Here is a 21,964-nt window from a genome sequence, read left to right as displayed (position 1 = left end):
GGGACAAAAAATGACAAAAAGGAATGTGCAGGTGAGTCAGAGAGCCAAAACAAGTGCACCCTTGGGGGACACTGAGCAGAGCACCCCAGACAGCACCCACTGATTCTCAAAGGCAGCCAGAGAGTCAGTGGCTACTATCCAGTGGTACTTTGCCCAGAGGTGGGACTGGAGAAAACCCAGGAAGATGGTCCCACAGTCTCTGGGAACCCTCCCAGCCAGAACCTCCTTCCTGGTAACATAGATGGCCAGTTTGGCCAGGGCCAGGAGGAGGTTAACCAGGAGGTCCCTGGCTTTGGCCATGGGAAGGGTGTGAAAAAATAAAGAAGCGCAGGGAAACGTGCAGCTAGAACCTCAATAAGAGGTTCTGGAGGAAGAGGTGCAGGGGCAGCAACTTGGCACGCTCAAGGAACCTGTGCTTCAGGGTCTCCCTCTGCACACAGAACAGACATGTGTCAGGGGCATAAACCGTGGCAGATACATGTCCAAGGCATGGCCCTGTGAAGGAGCCACCAGCCTAGGTGGTGCGTGGGATCAAGGTCAAATACAGGCTAGGCCACTGGGGTCCATTGGCCTTGCTCTCGCCTAGGATATCCCACCACTTGGTGTCTGGGCAGGATGTGAGGGCAGTATGGTGGAGCATATGGTGGATGAGCATATAGAGCTGGTGATGGTGGGCTGAGGAGAAGCAGACTGGGTGCATGTCCTCCGGCCTGGTAAGATGATGCGGCAGGGAGTGCTGCAGTGCCCGCCGAGGTGTGGGCCCCACCAGCAACTCCACCAGGCTGGGGGACCCAGTGGGGTGAGGGAGACCTTACACAGGACCTGCTCTAGAAAGGCAAGGGCATCAGTGGCCAAGGCAACTTTCACCTCTTGGACTAGGCACAGGCAGGCCTCACGCTCTGTGGGCAGACTCTCACTTAGTGTAGTCCAGGAGGTCTCAGATCCTGGTGAGACCCACCTGGGCCATCCTCTGGCATGCCTAGGGTGTCGCTGTTGCTGAGACTGCCAGCTGGGGGTTCCACATCCATGGCTCGGCAAGTAGGTTGGTGCCCCAGGCCACCCACAATGGGGACCTAGAGGCAGAGATCAGCCCCCAGGCCCTGAGGAGGTCTTGGTAAAAGACCGGCAGCTCCCCTGAGTCCTACGCGAGACTGAGCCTGCACAGGTAGAAGAGCTGCTGGTCATATCAGAGCCCTCGGAGGCGGTGGTGGAAGGCACACCTCAACTGGTTCCACGTCACATGGCTACCTGGAACCATACATGAGTCTCTGCAGGGCCTGAAGCTGGAAGGTCAGTACCTGGCTGCCAAGGCAAACCAGACCTTGCCCCCTCTGCTTCCCCCCCAGCAAGGGGAGGCTAAGGACCCCTACAAAGACCCATTGCTGTCCTGACCAGAAAAACTCCAGTGCTAACCTGCCACAGGTAAAGGAGGGGGACCATGGTGGCCAAAGACCTGCTGCTGCAAGGTTGTTAAAATATGTTCAAGACATCCAAAGAAAAGAGTTATGCTATCCACTACAAAGAAAGGCAAAACACCCCACAGCCCATACCAATCTAACCATGGGGTAAAAGTCCTTCCTGACCCCAAACGGTGATCGGTCTGACCCGGAGCAGAGGGGCAAGACCCTCGAGCCAAGAACCTCCAGGTTTAAGTCCCAGCAGGAGCATTTGCACATCCCAGTCACAATTCCTGGCCTTGGCTGTATCTAACACCCAGTGGTTCTGAGAAAGGCTCAGCAAGCAAAATAAAACAAAACAAAAACTGTGATGCATGCAGCAGGAGGAAAGGAAAAAATTCCCTCCCACCAACCCATGGCAACCAGAAAAGCCCAGAATCATGGGAAATATCCATAGTAAAACACTGTATAGGCACAGATACTTCTAAATCATCTCAGACCACTGCCTGTCCACCCTTTTCTTGAACATCTCCAGTGATGGGGATTCCACAATTTCCCTAGACATGGCTTCATTGTTTTAACAGCGAAGACGTTTTTCCTGATATCTAAATTTACTTTGTTGCAACTTCAAGTTATTAGTCCATGTCCTGCTCTCTGCAGTGAGAGAGAAAAGGTGTTTTTCCTCTTCTTTATGCCAGCCTTCAGGTATATGAAAACTGCTATCATGTCCCCTTTGAATCACCTTTTCTGCAAGCTGACCATGCCTACTTACTTCAACCTTTCTTGGTACAGTATAACTTTCCTTCCAAGACCTTTATCAGTTTTGTCTTCCTTCCTGGACCCCATATCACTTCTCCACATCCTTTTAGAAATGTGGATCCCAAACCTGCGTACAGTACTGTAGGAGAAGCCTAGCCAGTGCTGAGTAGAAAGACATTATCACCTTCCTTGTCTTGCACTTAACGCTTCTATTGATGCATCCCAAAACTCAGTTTGCCTTTTGTGTGGTTGTGTCACACTGCAGATTCATGTTGAGTCAGTGATCTACCAAGATTCCCAGATCCTTCTCTGTGGTGCAGCCATCCAGCTAGGTGTCACCCATTTTTTATTTGTATTTTTGATTATTCTTCCCAGTGTGTAGCACCTTGCATTTGTCAGCATTGATGTTAGCTCCAGCTATCCCAATTGTTAAGATCCTTCTGAATTGTGTTGCTGTCTCTAACATGTTCACCATCTGTCCCATTTTCATGTCATCTTCAAACTTGCTCAAGAAGCTTTCTATGCCAGAATCCAAATCATTAACAAACATGTTGAACAGCACTGGGCCTTGGGTAGATCCCCGTAAACCTCTTGCCATTCTGATATGGATCCATTTATAATTACCCTTTGCTTCTGGCTATCGAACCAGTTGTCTGTTCACTTAGTAGTTTTGTCTAGCCCACATTTCTCCAATTTGTTTATGAGAGGGTCATGTGGAACCTTACCAAAAACCTTGCTGAAATCCAGATACACTATTTCCACAGCATTTTCTCCATCCATCCAAGTAGTTACTTTGCAAAGAAATAAATCAGATTTGTTTGACATGATTTGTTCTTAGTAAATCTATGCTGGCTGCTTGTGATCAGCCTTTCCTCCTCCAGATGCTTGCAAATGGATTTCCTTAGGGCATGTTCCAGTAACTTCCTGGGTACTGAGATGAAGCTAACTGGTCTGTAGTTCCCTAGGTCCTCCTTTAAGAGGGGCACTATAGTGGCCCATTTCCCATATAGTGGCCCAGTCCTCTTTTTGCATTTGGTGCATAAAGAACAAATATGCACAACTCACAACTAAACAGAGGAAAAGGAGAGATGGAAGTAAATTGGTGGGGTGAATAAAGTGGAAAACACTCAGTAATGCACAAATGCCTGTCCAAAACCACATTTTCCCAGTCTAGAAGAACATCTGGGGATTTCTATAGTGTGGCAGAATCTTTGGGGCAGAGCGGGGCTAGAGCCAGCTATACCCAGGCCATGCCATCTCTCTCAGCCCCTAGCATGTGGGCTGCCAGAGCTGTGCTGAAACACATTGTACTCCAATAATCACGAGTCTCTAGAGACAGGTACAAGATGGTAGATGGAGCTGCATCAGTGGGCCATGAATAGCACATCTTATCTGCCAAGCCCCATCATGACCAGCTGTTAAGAGTCACAGGTAAAGCACGAGCCCTAAGATTAAACAAATCCTCAATGTGTTGCATTTCCCAAGACTTTGAGATAAGCTCAAGCCCTCCTTTATGAAAGGAGGTGCCCATGGTTCAAAGTACATGGACATGTAACCCACAGTCTGCCAGCGCAGTCCCTGTGCTGAAGTCAACATGGCTGTCAGAACCCTGGTACCAGTCATGGCTCTGTTCTTCTTCATTGCTCAGGGGGGTAAGTCTGTTTCTTGAGCTGGGGTACAATTCTCCTGTGTTTAACATTATGTCTGTATGTCTAAGAACCAATGGGTTTGTATAATAAAAGGTCAAGTGGAAGGCTGTAAGGGGGAGATAAAGCAGAGAGAGGCTGACTTCCCCACATCAGGCTGCCTGGGATGGCATAGCCTTGCCTAGAGAGTGCATTTTGATACCGTAGCCATATTATAGCAGGGTTGTTACTGCAGCTATGATTCAGGGTTGTAAGAGAACCAAAATTTGTGAGGCAAAGGAACAGACTAAGCAAGTCAATAAAAGAGATTATACCTCCTCCCTAACCTTGCTTCTCTCAAGAGATATCCTTGCCCATGCATGGATGGGCATGCTGGCCCACACCCTATCCACCACCACCCTATCTACCACAAGCAGCTGCCCTGAGACATTAGGTATAGCAAAGCACCAGTCAACATGACATTTATATGCCTGGAGCTATGTAGATATTTAGGAAAGGATGGTATCACCCAGGTGAGCAAAGAATGGGCAGGCAGACAGGGAGAGAGCATGTATGAGGTGGGGCACCAGTAGGGACTTTTATATATATTGGTGCTCTTCATTAAAGTGGATTGGCAGGGAGCAGCTTTCAGAAAGATTTGCATGTGGTCAGTGGAAGGGCTTCTGCATGGGTTCTGATGACAGGTATGCACAGCTCCCAAGAAGAAAGGCGTGGGGGGTGTATCATGAATGGAGGGCAGGTGGATGGATGTGGAGAAGGACAGTCCATGCATAGGGCTCAGGGGACAATGGGACTGAACAAACCTGTGCCCCAGGCCCTGAACATAGGTGCTGAGGGCACAAGTAGGAATGTGCATTGCACAGGGGATAAGTGCATTTGTTTGGGGGACAGTGTATCACAGTGTGAGCGAGGAGATTGGCTTGGGGGAGACGAGGATTTACCACACAGAGATATCAGGAAGATGGGTTTCTGGGGGACTTACCATGCCCTGGGGCCCAGTGTTGGCATCCAGAAGACAAAATAACATGCACATGGGATGCATAATCATGAATTGGAGTTTGTGGAGATGTTCCATGCCCAGGGGTTGGGTGAACAGATTCAGGGATGGAGAACATATCATGCACAGGAGCCAGGAGATGGCTACGATTCTCAACCAGGGTGCTGTGGAATCCTTCCATGCAGCCAAATCCTATGAAGGGTGTCCCAAGGTGTGAGGAGATAAGCTAAGCAGAAAAACACAGACTCAGGCTTGTCCCTGCCTGGCTCATCTCCCTTCCCCACTGCCTGTCCCCTCTGCAAGGACGTAAGCACTATAATGTGTAACTTACTTTTTGCAATTGGGTGACACTAATTTCACAAAAGTTATACAGGGTGCTTCAAGTCCAAAGAGGGTGAGAGCCATTGTTTTATGGGGGTACAGTGAGAACAGGCTTAGTACTAGAGTAAGAGAGATATCATTCACAGGGGCTGGAGGCTGGTTTCAGGGCAGTGAGAATAGGTACGGAGAAAGGAACACACCTTGGGCAAAAAAGCTTTGAAGCTGGGGGGGGAGGGCCCTGGGTTCTTGGCTAGAATCAGGAGGCCTCTTGCTCAGACTTACGGTACTCTTTTATCTTATTTCAGTCCTTTATCTAAATTTTACTGACTTTTATAAACAATCTAATGTACCATGATAAATTAGCCTTTTGTTAATTGGATAGCAGAAACCCTAGGCCTCTGCACACCATTCCTTCCCTGCCCAAACTAAATCTGCTTCATATCAGATGCTAGTTCAAACATGACAAAACATTATTGCACTTAGGAAAGTATATGTAAATATTTTTCTCAAGGTTTAAAAATTTCTCCCCCTAAAGTTGAGATATACATATCCTACTTCATGCCTGACCAACCTGGTTGTCTTCTATGATGATGACTATCTCTCTGGATGTGGGGAGAAAAATATATGAGATATACCTTGACTTTAGTAAGACATGGTTCTTTGGGTACATAGGCAATGCATACGGGGTGCATGGGGGTGCATGAGCACCCCCTGAGAGTGAGCAGGGGGGGGGGCAGGTGGAGTGCTGGTGCCCTCAACCCCCAAGAAGTGCCGCTGGCACTTCTGAGTGTACCACCGGCACTTCGGGGCTCGGTGTCTGGCTATGGGGGACCCCCCCCCCCGTTGGTGATTGGCTGCGGGGGGAACCGCCCCGCTGCAAACACTGCCATGGCCACCTGTGGGTGGTCTTCATGCCCTCCTCAGCCTCAGGAGGCATGCGTTGCCTGTGTTTGGGTAGATGTGCTATCTTTTATTAGACCAACTACAGAGTTGGAAAAATTGTTCTTTGCAAACTTTTGGGTACAAACACCCTTCTTCAGGTACAGGGAGAGATTGCTGTTTCTTTGTGTTCTCTCCTGGGTAGAATGTGTAATAGCACACAGGTAGTCGAGTAATTTTGTCTTTGATAGATTTTCCCTGTACGTTCATTCTGGTGTGCAGCTGTTGTTTGGTTTCTTCTACATATTTTCCATCTGGTCATTTAGTGCACTGGATGAGATATATTACATTTCTGGAGGTGCAGGTGGAAGATCCAGGGATGATTATGGTTCTGTTGTGGGGTGCAGTTATTGTTGGGGTAGTAGAGATGCGTTGGCAGGTTTTACATTTTTTGTCCCAGCCTGGTCTGGATGCATTCGGTGTGCTTTGGGCCATAGGAAGTTTGCTTCTGGTGATAAGGCTGGAGAGGTTTGATGCTTGTTTGAAGGCTAGGATGGGTGGTTCTGGAAAGATCTCTAGGAATTGGGTCTTCTTCTAGTACGGGTTGCAACTGTTTGAGGATTTTCCATATAGGTTCCAGGGAAGGATGGTATGTTACAATTAATGGTGTGCGATTTGTGGGGATTTTCTTTTTGTATGGCAATTTTTCACATGGCATCTGGGTAGCTCTTTCAAAAGTACAATCTATCTCTCTGGAGGAGTGTCCTTGTTGAGTGAAAGCCTGTTTGCAATTTGTGAGGTGATGAATGCAAGTATTCTCCTCAGTGCAAATTCGGTGGTATCAGAGGGCTTGGCTGTATTTTACATCTTTCTTGGTGTGTTTAGAGCGATTGCTGGTTCTGCACAGATATTTATGTTGGTCTGTGGGTTTCTTGTGTATGGTGGTTTATATTTTACCATTCTGGATATTGATCATAGTGCCTCAAAAGGAAATGTTGGTGCTGGAGTATACAAGAGAGAGTCTGGTGGAGGGGTGATGGTTATTGAATGTGTGATGGAAATCAATCAGAGACTGCAGGTTTTCAGTCCAAATGATGAAGATGTCATCCATATATTTTAGGTATAGCGTGGGTTTTATGGTGCAGCTCTTGAGGAATTCTTCTTCCACGTGGGCCATGAAACGTTTGGCATATTGTGGGGCCATTTTGGTGCCCATAGCTGTGCCCCTGGTCTGGAGGAAGTGTTGGTTGTTAAAACAGAAGTTCTTGGGTGTGAGGATTAAGTATATAAGTTCAGTGATATCTTTAGGTCTGTACTCTGAGTTGTAATCTTGTTCTTGTAGATATGTAAGGCAGACTTGGATGCTGTCCTAGTGGGGGATGTTGGTATATAAGCTGGTAACATCCATGGTGGCTAGAACAGTATTGCTGGGAAGGTGGTCTATGTTTTTAAGTTTTCCTAGAAAGTCTGTTATGTCTTGGACAAAACTCAGTCTTTGGGTGACATGAGGTTTTAGGATGGATTTGATGAAACCCAGTGATGCCAACTGTCATGAAAACATCACAAGACTTGTGATTTCTAAGTCAGAATAACTCTGACTCATGATCTCCTGATCTAACACTTAGATCTCCAGATTTTCCTAGCTGGTAAGTCTGTGGAGGGGAAGGGGCAGGGGGAAGGGGGAAGAGGGAAGGGTAGGGTGGGGGCAGATCGAGGCCCTCCACATTAAGGAAGGGAGCGGGGAAGTAACTAGGACTGGGGCGAATGGGGCCCCAGGGCTGAATCAGGTCATCCAGAGGCATGGGGTGGGGGGTGGGGTGTGACTCACCACTGCTATGCGCGCCCCTGGGGGGGCATGTGCCCCCCATGGGGTAGAGGCAGGATGTGGGAAGAACACTAGCATTGCACAGCTGAGCTCCCGCGGCAAAGGCAGCAAAGCACAGAGCCCTGAACCTGAAGTGGGCAGCCCTTGCACCCTGCCCCCCCTCCCCACCACCTCTAGATGACACCCAGGCCCCAGGGCCCCATTCATACTAGCCCCTGATCCTGCCCCCTCACTGTGGAGGCCTCGATCTGCACCCCACCCCATCCCTCTTCGCCCCTGCCCCTTCCCCTCCACTTACCAGCTGGGTGCTGTCTGTGTGTCTATGTGTCTCTGTTTCTGTGTGTCTGTCCCTAACTCCCAAGCCCCAGCCCCCCCAGCCCTGCTGCTGCCTCACACTCCTGACCCACAGTACCCCACATCCTGTTGGGTGTGCAGGAACCCTCCCTTCCCAGGCTCAAACCCCACACAAACACCCACAGCCCCCCACACCTTCACAAATAACCTCCCCCCACCACATACACACTTCAAAAAATAGCATCTCATGATTTGCATGCCAAATCTCTTGATTTTTTTTAAGCGTTCATCTCATAATTTTTGACATGGTGGGGTTGGCAATGCTGGAAACCTGATATTTCCTTAGTGAGGTTTGGATATTATAGGTCTTCCTGGGTTCCCCTGTTTGTTGGATTTTAGGGAGCATGTAAAAAGTCCTTGGATTAGGTAGTGGTGGGATCAAGTTTTTTAGTTTCTCCTGTAGTTCAGATGGAAATGATGTGATGGCGATTTTGAATTTTTAAGGTGAAAAGGGGAGTTGGATCTTCCTCTGGTTTTTCATAGCTGGTGGTGTCAGAGAGTTGTCTGTTGGCTTCTTTTATTTAGTCTTCAAGGTTAAGGATAACTATACCTCCTCCTTTATCTGTTGGTTTTATTCTTATTTGGTGGTTGGATCTTAGAGAGTCTATGGCCCTTCTTCCTGAGAAGGAGAGGTTGTTACGGTGGTGTTTGTTGTTGATTATGTTATTGCTCATTCTTTCCCTAAAGCAGTCAATATAGCAGTCGAGGTTTGAATTTTGTCCATTGTGAGGTGTCCGATCTGTTGGTTTTTTGTATTTTTTTGGTGTTAAACCTTTTCTTGATGTTGTCACAGGATGAAGTGTTGTTGAAAGTGGGTTTGTTTTGGTTGTGGAAATATTCCTGGAGACAGAGGCATTGGAAAAATTCTTCTAGTTCTTCCCATTGTAATATCATATTAGGGTATTTTTCTGGACAGAAATTAAGGCCTTTAGCGAGGACAGATTTTTCAACTTTGGTAAGTGTGTGTGTGGAGATATCGATAACATTTAAGGGTTGACTAGTTCCTTCAGTTTCATCAGGTCTGAGGTTGAAATGATGTACGGTGCTGTTGTTGTTTCTCTGATGGTTCTTTTGTGGCTGAGAAAGCTGATCCTGTAGTAATTGGTTCAATATCTTCTGTTTATGTTGGATGGATGTTGTAAAAAATCTTTGGTAGTCTTTTTATATATGTTGTATAATGTTTGGGAAGATATCTGGATTTATCTCTTTTAAGTTGTCATGGCATGTATTCATTTCCTTCTTGAGTTGATTCTTTCTGGAGTAAGTTAAGTAAAGGAGATGATGTCTAAGTTTTTCTGAAGTTCTCTTGGAGAGTTGTGAGGAATATTTGTAGTTTTGTGTAGTAGTCAGAGGATTGTAGATGTTCATCCTCTAGGAATAATGTGTTTCTTGCATACGCTTAGAAAATATATGTTGCTGTTGAGTTTACCTTCTTTCTTCATCGTGTTGTGAAGTTTCCATTTCATTTCAATTCCATTCCATTGAATTTAGCAAGGCTTTTGATATGGTCTCCTACAACATTCTTGCAAACAAGTTATGGAAGTACAGGTTGGATGAATGGACTATACAGTGGATAGAAAACTAGCTGGATCAGCAGGCTCAAAGCATAGGAATCAATGACTTGATGACTAGTTGGCAGCCGGTATCAAGTGGAGCGCCCCAGCAGTTAGTCCAGGGGCTAGATTTGTTGAACTTCTTCATCAATGGGATGGAATGGGATGGAGTGCACCCTCACCAAGTTGGCAGGTGACACCAAGCTGGAGTGTGGGGAGGGGGGGAGTAGTAGATATGCTGGAGGGTAGGGCTAGGATTCAGAAAGACCTAGACAAATTGGAGGATTGGACCAAAAGAAATTGCACGAGGTTCAATAATGACAAGTGCAAAGTCCTGCACTTACAATAGAACAGTCCTGTGCACAAGTACAGGCTGGGGACTAACTGGTTAAGCAGCAGCTTTGCAGAAAAGGACCTTGGGGTTACAGTGGATAATAAAATGGATATGAGTCAGCAGTGTGCCCTTGTTGTAAGAAGGCTAACAGCATATTGGGCTGCATTTGTAGCAGTGTTACCAGTAGATTTAAGGGAAGTGATTGTTCCCCTCTATTCAGCACTGGTCAGGCCACATCTGGAGTATTGTGTGCAGTTTTGTGCCCCCCCCAACTCACAGAAAGGATGTGGAGAAATTGGAGAAAGTCCAGCAGAAGGCAACAAAAATGGTGAGGGGGCTGGGACACATGACTTGTGAGGAGAGGCTGAGGGAACTGGGCTTATTTAGTCTGGAGAAGAGAAGACTGAGGGGGGATTTAACAGCAGCCTTCAAACTACCTGAAGGGTGGTTCAAAAGAGGAGGGAGCTAGACTGTTCTCAGTGGTGGCAGATGACAGAACGAAGAATAATGGTCTCAAGTTGCAGCAAGGGAAATCTAGATTAGATATTAGGAAAAACTTTCTCTTTAGGAGGGTAGCAAATCACTGAAACAAGGTACCCAGAGACATTGTAGAATCTTCATCCTTGGAGGTTTTGAAGATCTTGCTAGACAGAGCCCTGTCTGTGATAATATAGTTGGAGATGGTCCTGCTTTGAGCAGGGGTTGGTCTAAATGACCTCCTGAGGTCCCTTCCAACACTATTTTTCTATGAATCTACGATTCTACTGGGTTAGATGGCATAAGAAGTACAGTCATAACTTCTTTACATTTAACAAAGCAGAGAATTTACAACTTAGTTCATTTGTAAGTAAAACAAAGGACAAACTACTCCTATATGTTTCTAAGAGGTTTATAAACATGCCAGCTCTTATCAGCTTTATGGCTCTATTCCCAGAATGTCTAAAAATGAACAAATCTCCCTTTTGCTGCTATAGGATCCTAAACCATGTCCTTAGTGGGTTAATCTACATGTGCAAGTTGAAGCAATAACCTGCAGCACTTATTGAGCCCGAGTCACTGCTTCCTGGGTGCCACAATTACACACGAACCTGAAAGCACAGCACATTGAGCCAGGTCAGAGCAGCCTTGGCTGGCAGTGGAACCCAGGGGTCAGCCTGTCAGCCTGGGGTTGCTCTGATCCAGCTCAATGTGCTGCAGAGGGGCTGACTGGGGCATGAGGGTGCTTCAGTGTGGGGCTAGCTGGCAGGCAGCTCCTGCACTGAAGCACCGTGTGCCCCAGCCAGCCCCTCTAGCATCTACAAGTGTGTTGCTGCATGGTAAAAAACTCTGCTGCAGGCTGGTACTTGTATTTTCAAGTATGAGCTTGCTGCAGAGTTAATTAGTTTACTCCTGCTCAGTAGCACTGCACGTGTAGATAGATGTGAGACTTCTACTGTGGAGCTAGTTAGTCATCTTGTGTAGATGTGCCCACACCCTGATTCTACCTGCACAAAACAGCAGCAACAAACAACACACTGGAAAAAAAGAAAAAGAAAAACCATGCTGTTGTCCTGCCTTCTCTGGTAGTTGACAGTTTACTCCCAGGCAATGTAGCAGCTGTCCCGAAGCCAGCTGTTAACAGAGGGGTAATCCAGGATGGTATGTTAGTAAGAGTTGGCTATAGCAGTTGGTTGAAGATATTCCATTGTGCCCACTTTTGTTTTTTCTTTAAATGCTTTTTCATTAAGCCTTAGGGAATTATTGCTAATCATAGAAATAACAGATGTCCACAAAGGAAAAAACAGAAACAAAACATTTCCAAATAACTTAAAGAAAAAAAATCCTAAACACTAAAACAAATTTGTCACGTTTTCCCTTTAAAAATACTTAAAAGAAAAGCAAAAGCATTAATGATTTGTTTTGCGGGCTTAACTGCACAAACACCACTGTACACATGGATTTTTAAAACAAACAATTGCGGCGCAAACAATTTAAAAACAAATGTTGGTCTGCCAGGAACATTAGTACAGACAATGTAGATTAAATCTAAGACTCCTTGTGAACCGGCCAAATATGCTGTGTTTATTTTGATAAAGGAAGGTCTGATGAAAAAAGGTCCGTGCAAAGCTGAGCAGAAGTTTAAAGAAGGCTCAGAATTTATTTCTGACCTCACTGCTGGAAAAAGTCTGGGCTTGTGCAAGCGCTCCTTAACCACATTGAGATCTGGCAAACTTTCACTAGCTCTAGATTGTTAAAGCCACTAAGACATTGGCCTCAGCTCACAGCAGGGCTGCAACAACTACACTCTGAGCTGGCTAAGCTACACTTGGTTGAAGCAGAGGTCCAAAGCAAAAGAGGAAAGAGAAGAAATAAAATAGGGAAGGAAAAGGACACATGAGGGAAGGAAGAGCAGCAGAAATCTAAGTATCATGTTCCAGGTGGTGTGCAGGACTTGGAGCTAGCTAAGGAAGTGATGTCATCTGAGTCTTGTCTGGTCAAGATGTGCCTCTGACAATGGAAACTAGCTGGTGTTATGATGGATTCTGGGATCTAAGGGCCGAATGTGGGGGAAGCCATGGTAAGGGATATCTTTTAATCTACCTGGTTTTCCTGTTGCCAGTGTCTAATAAAGCCCCCAAAAGGGACAATGGTGGAACAGCCTGCCCTCTCATTACCTTATTCACCAAGTGGGCCTACCAATGTTAGCACCTTGATCCATTGCCCTCATGTGTATCAGACATAATCACAGCTCTGTCCTTGGGTAGTATCAGCCATTTTTTTGTTTAGACTAAATTCAATACTAGATCTTTTTTCTGGCTCTTCTACAATTTATATAACAGGCTGTGTTAGAATTGCATTGCACTGGGCAAAGTGAGAGTGCAGCCCTCTACACAATAGTGATAGGCTAGGTAAAGGGACTGGGTGGAGGGAGGGGGTTAGTACTGAAAAGATGTCTCATATACAAGGGATATGTGGACAAGCCATGGTGTGGTGATCTGTGCACAGGGGCTGACAGGGGCAGGGAATTTAAGGGAGAGAGGGTGGCGGTCTCTATGCAGGCCTGCTCCCAGTTTGGAGGTAGCACCAGGGGTAGCCTGCAGCACACAGTCCACCCTGGGGCTCTCCCCCAACCTGCCACTTTGAATTGCCCTTTGGTTGAGCAGTTCTGCAGCCCCATAACAGAAGCAGGCCCATATTCCTGCCACCATAGCTCTGCAGTTTCTCTGCCAGAGGTTCTAGGAGCCTTTGTTCAATATCTTCATTAATGATCTGGAAGATGGCATGGAGTGGGTCCTCAGCAAGTTTGCAGCTGACACCAAGCTGGGAGGTGTAGTACATATGCTGGAGGGTAGGGCTAGGATTCAGAGTGACCTAGACAAACTGGAGTATTGGGGCAAAAGAAATCTCATGATGAGATTCAACAAGGACAAGTGCAAACTCCTGCACATAGGATGGGATAAACCTATGTACTGCTACAGGCTTGGGACCACATGGTTAACCAGCAGCTTTGCAGAAAAGGACCTGCAGGTTACAGTAGATGGTAAGCTGAATATGAGCCAACAGTATGCCCTTGTTGCCAAGAAGGCTAACTGGGCTGCACTAGTAGAAGCGTTGCCAGCAGATCGTGGGAAGTGATTATTCCACTCTATTCTGGACTGGTGAGGCTACATCTGGAGTACTGTATCCAGTTTTGGGTCCTCCACTATAGAAAGGATGTGGACAAGTTGGAGAGAGTCTTATGGAAGGCAACAAAAATGATTAGGGGGCTGGACAAGACACATAACTTCTGAGGAGAGGATGAGGGAATTGGATTTATTTAGTCTGAAGAAGAGAAGGCTGAGAGGAGATTTGATAGCAGCCTTTAACTACCTGAAGGGTGGTTACAAAGAGGATGAAGCTAGACTGTTCTTAGTGGTGACAGATGATAGAGCAAGGAACTATGGTCTCAAGTTGCAGCAAGGGAGGTTTAGGTTGGATATTAGGAAAAACTTTCTCACTAGGAGGGTGGTGAAGCACTGGAACAGGTTACCTAGATAAGTGGTAGAATCTCCATTTTTGGAGATTTTTAGGGCTGGGCTAGGCAAAGCCCTGGTTGGAATGATCTAGTTGGAATGATCCTGCTTTGAGCAGGGGGTTGGACTAAATGGCCTCCTGAGGTCCCTTCCAAACCTAATTTTCTATGATTTTATGATTCTTTGATCTGACTGGCCTGTGTTCTGTTTCAGGGGCAGAGACAATTGAAGAAGACTTTCTGAGAACGGTAAGATCCGCCCAGCATTGCTTTCTCTGTTGCATGTGGACATAATGGCCACTCCTGTGCCAGTGACACAGACTGGGGAGGGTTGAGGGAAAAGGGTGTGCCCAGGGGGCACTGATAACTTGGGCAGCTTTGCCAAGAGCAAAAGAAGGGCTGTTCGCACTGCCAACTCGGGGGGGTGGGAGGGTGGTCATACTTTTTCCTATCACTGTGCAACACATGCTGAGGGCCTAGGAGGAAGAGGGATACTATTTTGGCTTCCATCTAAAGTCAGTTCATACAGTACTCCCCCTGACAACTCACTTTTCCCACAAGTCATGCTGCCCATCCCACCCTTGCTATTGTTTCCAGCTGTCCTGACTGAGGTTGGCGTTTTCCTCCTGGGACCTTCCTCCAACACAGACTTGTTCAACCTCCGGCCTTCGGGCAAGATCCAGTCCACAGAGATATGTCACCCAGCCTACGGGGCCCCCCAAGAGTCCATAAATTTGCGGAGGGAGCAGTAGCAGTGTTAATTGCTGTTCCCCTGCTGCAGATAACATGGCCTGGTGTGCTAAATCAGCCTGGCATTTGGGGTTGCTTTGGGGTGCTGGATTGCACCTTCAGACTGACCTCACACACTGACCTCACACAGGATCTGGCCTGCAAACCAACCCTGTACCACTCATCTAGCCTGTAGGACAGAAGTTTGGGTGCCACTACACCAACATGTACATAGTTAATGCAGGAGCCCCATGCCAGGTGCAGAAGAGGCAAGAAGTCTTGCTGGGCACTGGGCTGCCTCCTGGAATAAGGGCTTGGGCAGGGGTATAAGTGTTCTCCCACACAGGGGCCCCAGGGCCCAGTGGGTGGATCTTACCATTCTCAGAAAGTCTCCTTCAATTGCCCTTGTCCCTGAACTGAAACAGAGCCCAGTGAGATCCTAGGGCACTTCTACACTTTCTCTGGGTGTGGCAGGGCAGTGCTTTAATTAGAGCTGCTCTAATTAAAGCACTGCAGTTTCTCCCGTATCAACGTCCCCCTGCTTGAAAATGGTGTGGGAACGCTTGAACTAAAGCTTGTTTGATGAGCGTTAGTTCAAGCACTCCCATTGCCATTTTCAGGTGTGGGGACACTGATACACAAGACGCAGGAGGCTACTGGATCGTGGTAATTGCTGTGCTCCAGCACATTGGTATTCCAGTGCGTTGGAGCAGTCTCAGCACTCACGTACGCCTGTACGCCGAGAGCCTCTGGCAGAGAAACTGCAGAGCTATGGTGGCAGGAATATGGGCCTGCTTCTGTTACGGGGCTGCAGAGCTGCTCAACCAAAGGGCAATTCAAAGTGGCAGGTTGGGGGAGAGCCCCAGGGTGGACTGTGTGCTGCAGGCTACCCCTGGTGCTGCCTCTGTGCTGGGAACAGGTCTGCATAGAGACTGCCGCTCTCCCCCTTAATTTCCCCTGCCCCTGTCAGCCCCTGTGCACAGATCACCACACTATGGTTTGTCCACATATCCCTTGTATATGGGACATCTTTTCAGCGCTAACCTCCTCCCTCCACCCAGTCCCTTTACCTAGCCTATCACTGTTGTGTAGAGGGCTGCACTCCCACTTTGCTCAGTGAAATGCAATTCTAACAGAGCCCCTAAGAGACAATGGTGGAACAGTCTGCCCTCTCATCATTTCATTTACCAGCTACCAAATGGACCTACCAATGTTAGTCTTTTGATCCACTGCCTTGATGCTTACCAAATATAATCGCAGCCCAGCTCTTCTGAACACCAGGTTCATTGGCTGTATGTGCTGAAGCAGTCACTGGTTTCTGTTTCTGCAGCCTGTGTGTGAGCACACCATCGACTTCCCTGCCTGCCCGTTGGTGTACAGGCCCCTCTGTGGAACCGATGGGAACACTTACGACAATGAATGTTTGCTCTGCATTACTCGAACGTAAGCTCACATCCTGGCTGCTTTTCCTTTGCTGCAGGGTGTGAATTTCCTTCAGAGGCTGAGAGAGTTCTAGGCTCTGATAGTGATGAGGAGGTTAAGCTGAATGGGGACTAGGGCAGCTCCTTGGATCCACTCTCCTTCCCACCACACATCCACATCCATATACTCTGAACAGAAGAGCTGAGCCAGAGCAGCAGTGAAGGGGCTATAACTTTCTATTAGGAAAGGAAACTTCTGAGAGGAGTCTGAGTCCCAGCAATTGCAAAGGGTACTCCATACATACTGCTCCATTCTCAGGGCAGTCATGATCCAGCCCCTTGTCCACTAGTCCAGGGGTTTTCAACCTTTTTTAACAAGTGTACCCCTTCTGTCTCAAAGTTTCAGCTCATGTACCCCTTTATATTTTTTTCTTGTTTTAAATGGGGAGGGGCGCAGATCAATGCCTCCATGGTGAGGGAGGGAGTGGGGCTGGTGCACAGGCTGCACAGCTGGGGCAGGGCGTGGGGTGGGCTGTCACTGTGGGTTGGGGCTGGGGGCTGCGCTGGGCTGGTCCTGGAAGAGGGCTGGGCCAGGCTGTGCCTGGGGCAGGCGGCAGCAGCACTGGGAGGGGGGTTGGGGGCTATGGTGAATTCTGCAATGGCTGCAGCCCCCACCTCCATAGCCCCACTCCTGTAGGCCCCCATGATGAGGGAGGGATTGGGGCTGGAGCAGGGGTAGATACTGCCCAGCTGAGGCAGAGCGTGGGACAGAGCTGCGGCTTCTCCAGGGGGTGCAGGGGTGGGGGGGAGGGTGTGGCTTCTGCCACTGCATTCACCCTGGGAGGGCATGGGGGTGCGTGCCCTCAGATCTGTACATGGGGCAGGGCGGGCTGGGACCAGGGCTGCGCTGAGCTTTTCCCAAAAGGGGCTGAGCCAGGCTACGCTCGGGGCAAGCAGTGGCAGCAGTGCTGGGAGGGGGCTATGGGAGGGGCTGCAGCCATTCCAGAATTTGCCATAGCCCCCCCAACCCCCAGTTCCCAGTACAGCCCAGCCCAGCCCAGCCCAGCCCAAAACCCACATTGAGAACAGCCCAGAGCTGCCCCGGCTCAATTATGCAGTGGCCCGCAGCCCACCCACCCTGAGTGGACAGCCGGGGACACACCCTCCATGCCCTCCCAGGGTGTGTGCAGTGGTGGGAGCCGCCACCTGCCATGCTCCCTGGATGAGCCACTTGCAGCTCCATCCTGCGCTTGACCCTAGCTCTGCAGTGCCTGCCCCTGCTCCAGCCCCAGCCCCAGCCCCTCCCTCAATGTGGGGGCCTATGGGAACAGGGCTATGGGGAGGGGGATGCAGTCACTCCAGAATTCGCCGTAGCCCCCCCCCCCCCAACTTTCCCAGTACCACCACTGCCTGCCCAGAGCGCAGCCTGGCCCAACATCCTTGCCAGGAAAAGCCCAGCGCAGCCCCTGGCCCCAGCCTACAGCGACAGCTTGACCCACCCTGCTTCTCATGCATATCTGGGGGCACATGCCTCCCATGCTTTTCTGAGGTGAGCATAGTGGCAGGAGCTGCCCCATGCCCTGCACAGCTCAGGTCCACGTCCTGCCCCTACTAGGCAGCCCCTGCCCCAGCCCCACTCCCTCCCCCATGTCCCTTCCCCTACAACAGACTTACCAGCCAGACCTGGCTGCTCTCCATATGGCCGGGCTGTGCTCCTGGCCACCTGCATGCTATGCTGTGGCTGCGCACATGCATGCGGCAGTTATCAGCCACATTAGTTATGTGTACTCCCTATGACCCTTTTAAGTACCCTTAAGGGTATGCATACCCCTGGTTGACAACCACTGCACTAGTCCATTGCAATAACATGCCACTATCTGACAAGGCCTTCTGGGATTCCCAACATCACAACATCATCTTTTGATGCCTTGAATTTATCCAGGATCCTGGAAGTATCTTCCTTGCTCAGCTTAATGAGTGGGGACTGTGAGATAAGCAGGGACTGTGAGACCTCTTGTTTTTCCCAAGCTGGCATTGGCAGTTTGCTCATTGAACTGAGGGCCTGATTTTTTGAACAAATAAGCATAATCTTCTGCACCATAGATGTGCAGAATACTTGCTGCTTTCCATAATTGGCTTCCCTGGTCAGGTAACTATGCCATCCATTTCCCATCATTTGGGTATTTGCACGCAAATATATTGATTGGATTTAAATTGCAGGTAGGTAGATTTAGATTAAACTTCAGGACAAACTTCCCAGCTGCCTGATTAGGAGGACAACGGAACAGGGCACTCAAGGAGATTGTGGGAGCTCCACTCATTGGAGGAGCATAACCCTTGAGACCCTTCCTAGTTCTGTGATTCTGTTCTAAGAACCTGTAAAGTAGGTGTGCAATGTTTCATCAAGCAAGCACAACTTATGCAAATATCACTCCATACCTGACCGATCAATAAGAGCTGTTTCTTTTAAGGAGGAAGTTTTTTCCTACAATGCTCAGCTTGCCAGAACATTTGCATAGATTCCAGTGACTCACTACAGTGGCAGCTTCCTCCTTTCAACACTGGTATTTTTTTATCAGGACTCACCATGCCAAATTCTGCCTCACCTTATATCCTGCACAGGTGCATGGCAGCCAACAGCGAACAGATTTAGAGTCAACGGTTTTGAATAGGATTATGCATATTACCCCATTACAGAATACCCCATTCAGGAAAAGCGGGCCTGTATTTCTGAAATGTGCACATGCAGTTAGAAAAACGGAGGGCACAGTTTGCACATCTATTTCCCATGATTAAGTTTTGATTAAGTCTACTCATAGAATGGTGGGACTTACAAAAAACGAATTTTGCACCTACCTGGATTCTTAAACACAGTTATGATGATTCGATGGGGCAATTAAGGTCGGCTAATATGAACCTTTTTTTAGGGGAAAGTTGAGTACATGTATTGTAGATAAAGCAGGAACTCTAAATTCATTCAGAGACTGTTCTCTAAGATTCCAATTATTTTCTCATCTTGCATAATTCTAGGAAAAACAAGCAAAATATCCAGATTTTGAAGGATGGACCATGTTAACATGTGAACACCCTCCTGAAAGCCTTGAAAACCCAAGGACAACTCTCCTTAATTGACCCTTTCTCTCTATATTGATTCCAAGATACCAGCAATGACTGTTTCACCCTCTGATGATGAATAATAAAATGGCAGTTAAAACACTCACAGGAGCAACCGTGTAATTGTGTGCAATGGTGGAACCAAGTTGTTTGCCACGAAGTACAATTAGAGAGTGGCGAGTGAAAAGCCCAAAAGTGGAGGGTGGAAGGGGAACAGTGGACTGGGCGGGGACAGGAAAGAGGGACCCACTACTGCTACTGCTGCTCTTCTCATGCAGACTGTGCAGAAGTGAGTCCTAGGACTTCCCCCTGCCCCTGCCCCCAAGTCAGGCAAGGACAGTGGGAGTGAAAGGGAGGTTCTCCCTTCCTGTACCTGCTCCCTGCCTGTCCCTCCCAGGTGTCCCCCACCAGCCTGGGGGCTTCAGCAGCACCTCAAAGGTCTGATTTCAGTGGTACCAGTGTTATCTGACATGGCTTGAGCTCTCCAGACTCCTGCTGCTGCTGTTGTGGAACAAGTGCAGGTACAGGCCCTGGCTCCTGTGATTTGGGGCTCTAGGTGTTCCCCAGGCTCCTGGGAGCCCCCAGTTTGGTGCCCATTTAAATCAGCTTCCAGGTATTGTACTCTGCTTGCCAACCCATACATTAGCATCCCTTAGTAGGAGCCCTTGCCCACACCTGCTCCACAGCATCAGGAGCTGGAGTGAAGGGAACACAAGCTGTATCAGGTGATACTGCTGCTGTGGCTGTCCAGCTGTCAGCACAATATTGCCAGCCCCACTCCACTCTGCCCATGAGAAAAGACATAGCTCTCTCCATCTCTGCCTGGCTAGCACTGAACTGGAGAGAGCTTGGGGAAGCCAAACTAGCTCCCTCACAGCCAGCCCCGCTCCTGGCACACGATGAGGAGCCAGCCTCCTCTAGTAAGGGACCCCTACATTGACAGCAGAAATAATAGGGGGGTGCAACTGCACCACTGTATCCTGTGGATCCCTCCCCTCCCCCGGAGGTTGGCTTTCCTATAGCTGGGGATACACAACAGGAATTGTATTTTCCAGAAGTGGTGCAATTCATAAAGTGGGATGGGAATATTTTCTGTGCACTGAATTGCATGCCTTTTCATCTAAGGGTTGCTCTACACATGTGAATCACCCCAGAGATCCCACAACGAGGCATGTGTCATTATTGCAGAGCTAGTGAATAGGTGGGCTGGCAAGTCCAAGGTGGCACTACAAATGAGAGGCCAAGGCCTGGAATTCAGATACCCAGTTTTCTGCTCAAAACCTGGAGAATACAGTCCTTTTGGCAGGGAGGTTCCCAGGGCCAGGAGTTGCGGAATAAAATCCCAAAAAAGGCTGGTCTATTTCTTGCCCATGGGCTGAGCATACTTCTGGGAGATGTTGACTCCTGCTCTTATAGGATGGTCATCCCAGAAGCAGCCCAGCAGTGCTGTGGGTCCTTCTTGAGTTTGCAAAATAGGAATGCATTAAGGCAAGCTGGGACCCACAACAAAGGAACCCTGTGGCTCCAGTCCTAAAGCCCCATGTCCCTACTCTTGCATCATCTTCCCTCCCTTGGCTGGTTATGGGAAGAGACAGAGGCTCAACAGCACTAGGCCAGAGCCCCCAGGGTCCCCTTCTCTTCTCAAGTGCAGTAGCAGACCCCCCACCCCTGAATTTACCCTTCCATTCAGAATGCATCTTCCTGGATGAGTGGGGACCTTAAGTCATGACCAGTAAGACCTGTCACTGGTACATGGCCAGCTCTCCTCTTCACCTCAGTCCCAGGGCACCTGACCAGAGCCATTGTGACCCACCTTTGTGCAAGGCCTTCTTGCCTAGGCTTCAAGTAGAAGTCGTAGCCATCACAGCCCCTCCTTGGTATTATGGTTTTTGCTCTGTTTTGGGGTGGACCACAATAATTTTTCCAGACTGGGAATGTTCCCTTTAAAAACAAAAATATGACTTGAGGGAGGATAGAAAGCTGAAGAAACTACTTGAAAAACAACTCTAAATCAATCCTTCTCATCAGTCAAACAAGACATGGCCTCTTTGGCCTCGTGACATGGCAAGACAACATCCTATATGGCTAGAATCAGCCGGACACAGCCTTTTCCTTCTCTGTCGCATACTTCCCCATCCCTCAGCAGAGAATTGTAAGCAATTATTTAAGTTGTTTGTATGTCATTTTATGCTTTGGTGTTCACACAGACTCACTCCTTCTCCTTCATCCCCTACAAGTGTTATAAAGGAGACATAATTGTTGACATGCAGAATAAATTTACCAAGGTAAGTAGCTGTTCTCAGGGACTTTTGCAGTTCAGCCTGTCAGGTTGGTGTGGCTATTTTAGTAACTGCAGTAATTTTAAAGTTTTCTGGCCTTTCTTTTTGTCAAGTAACATCCTAAATATTTTGACTGTCAGAGCCACTTTGCATTGGTTCTCATTCAGTCACATTTTCCTTTTACAACACCTATCCAAAACTCCCCTTAGGGCACGTCTATGGCAAAGTTGTTCCAAAAAGAAGTACTAAAGCATGGCACAGTAACTGCCCATACTGCACTATGTGCACAGCACATGGTTAGTTTTTGCTGCTACTTCGTCATAGCAGTGCATTAAAACAGGGGAGCGCACCACCATGGCAATTCA

The 21,964-nt window shown here is 48.2% G+C and overlaps 1 non-coding gene across 1 annotated transcript in view; it reads left to right on the top strand.

Moving 5' to 3' along the window:
• Positions 1–16,232, top strand: part of LOC109283948 (serine peptidase inhibitor Kazal type 4) — a 33,591-nt gene extending 17,359 nt beyond the window's left edge. The window contains exons 2-3 of the transcript XR_009460916.1: positions 14,271–14,305; positions 16,116–16,232. This is a non-coding gene — a transcript (serine peptidase inhibitor Kazal type 4). The remainder of the gene's footprint in view (positions 1–14,270; positions 14,306–16,115) is intronic.
• Positions 16,233–21,964: the final 5,732 nt, after the last annotated feature.

Source organism: Alligator mississippiensis, chromosome 3, assembly GCF_030867095.1.
Source record: "Alligator mississippiensis isolate rAllMis1 chromosome 3, rAllMis1, whole genome shotgun sequence".
NCBI classification, from domain to species: Eukaryota; Metazoa; Chordata; order Crocodylia; family Alligatoridae; genus Alligator; species Alligator mississippiensis.
Note: the sequence above shows the minus strand (reverse complement) of the source record. Positions and strands in the feature narration are given on the sequence as shown.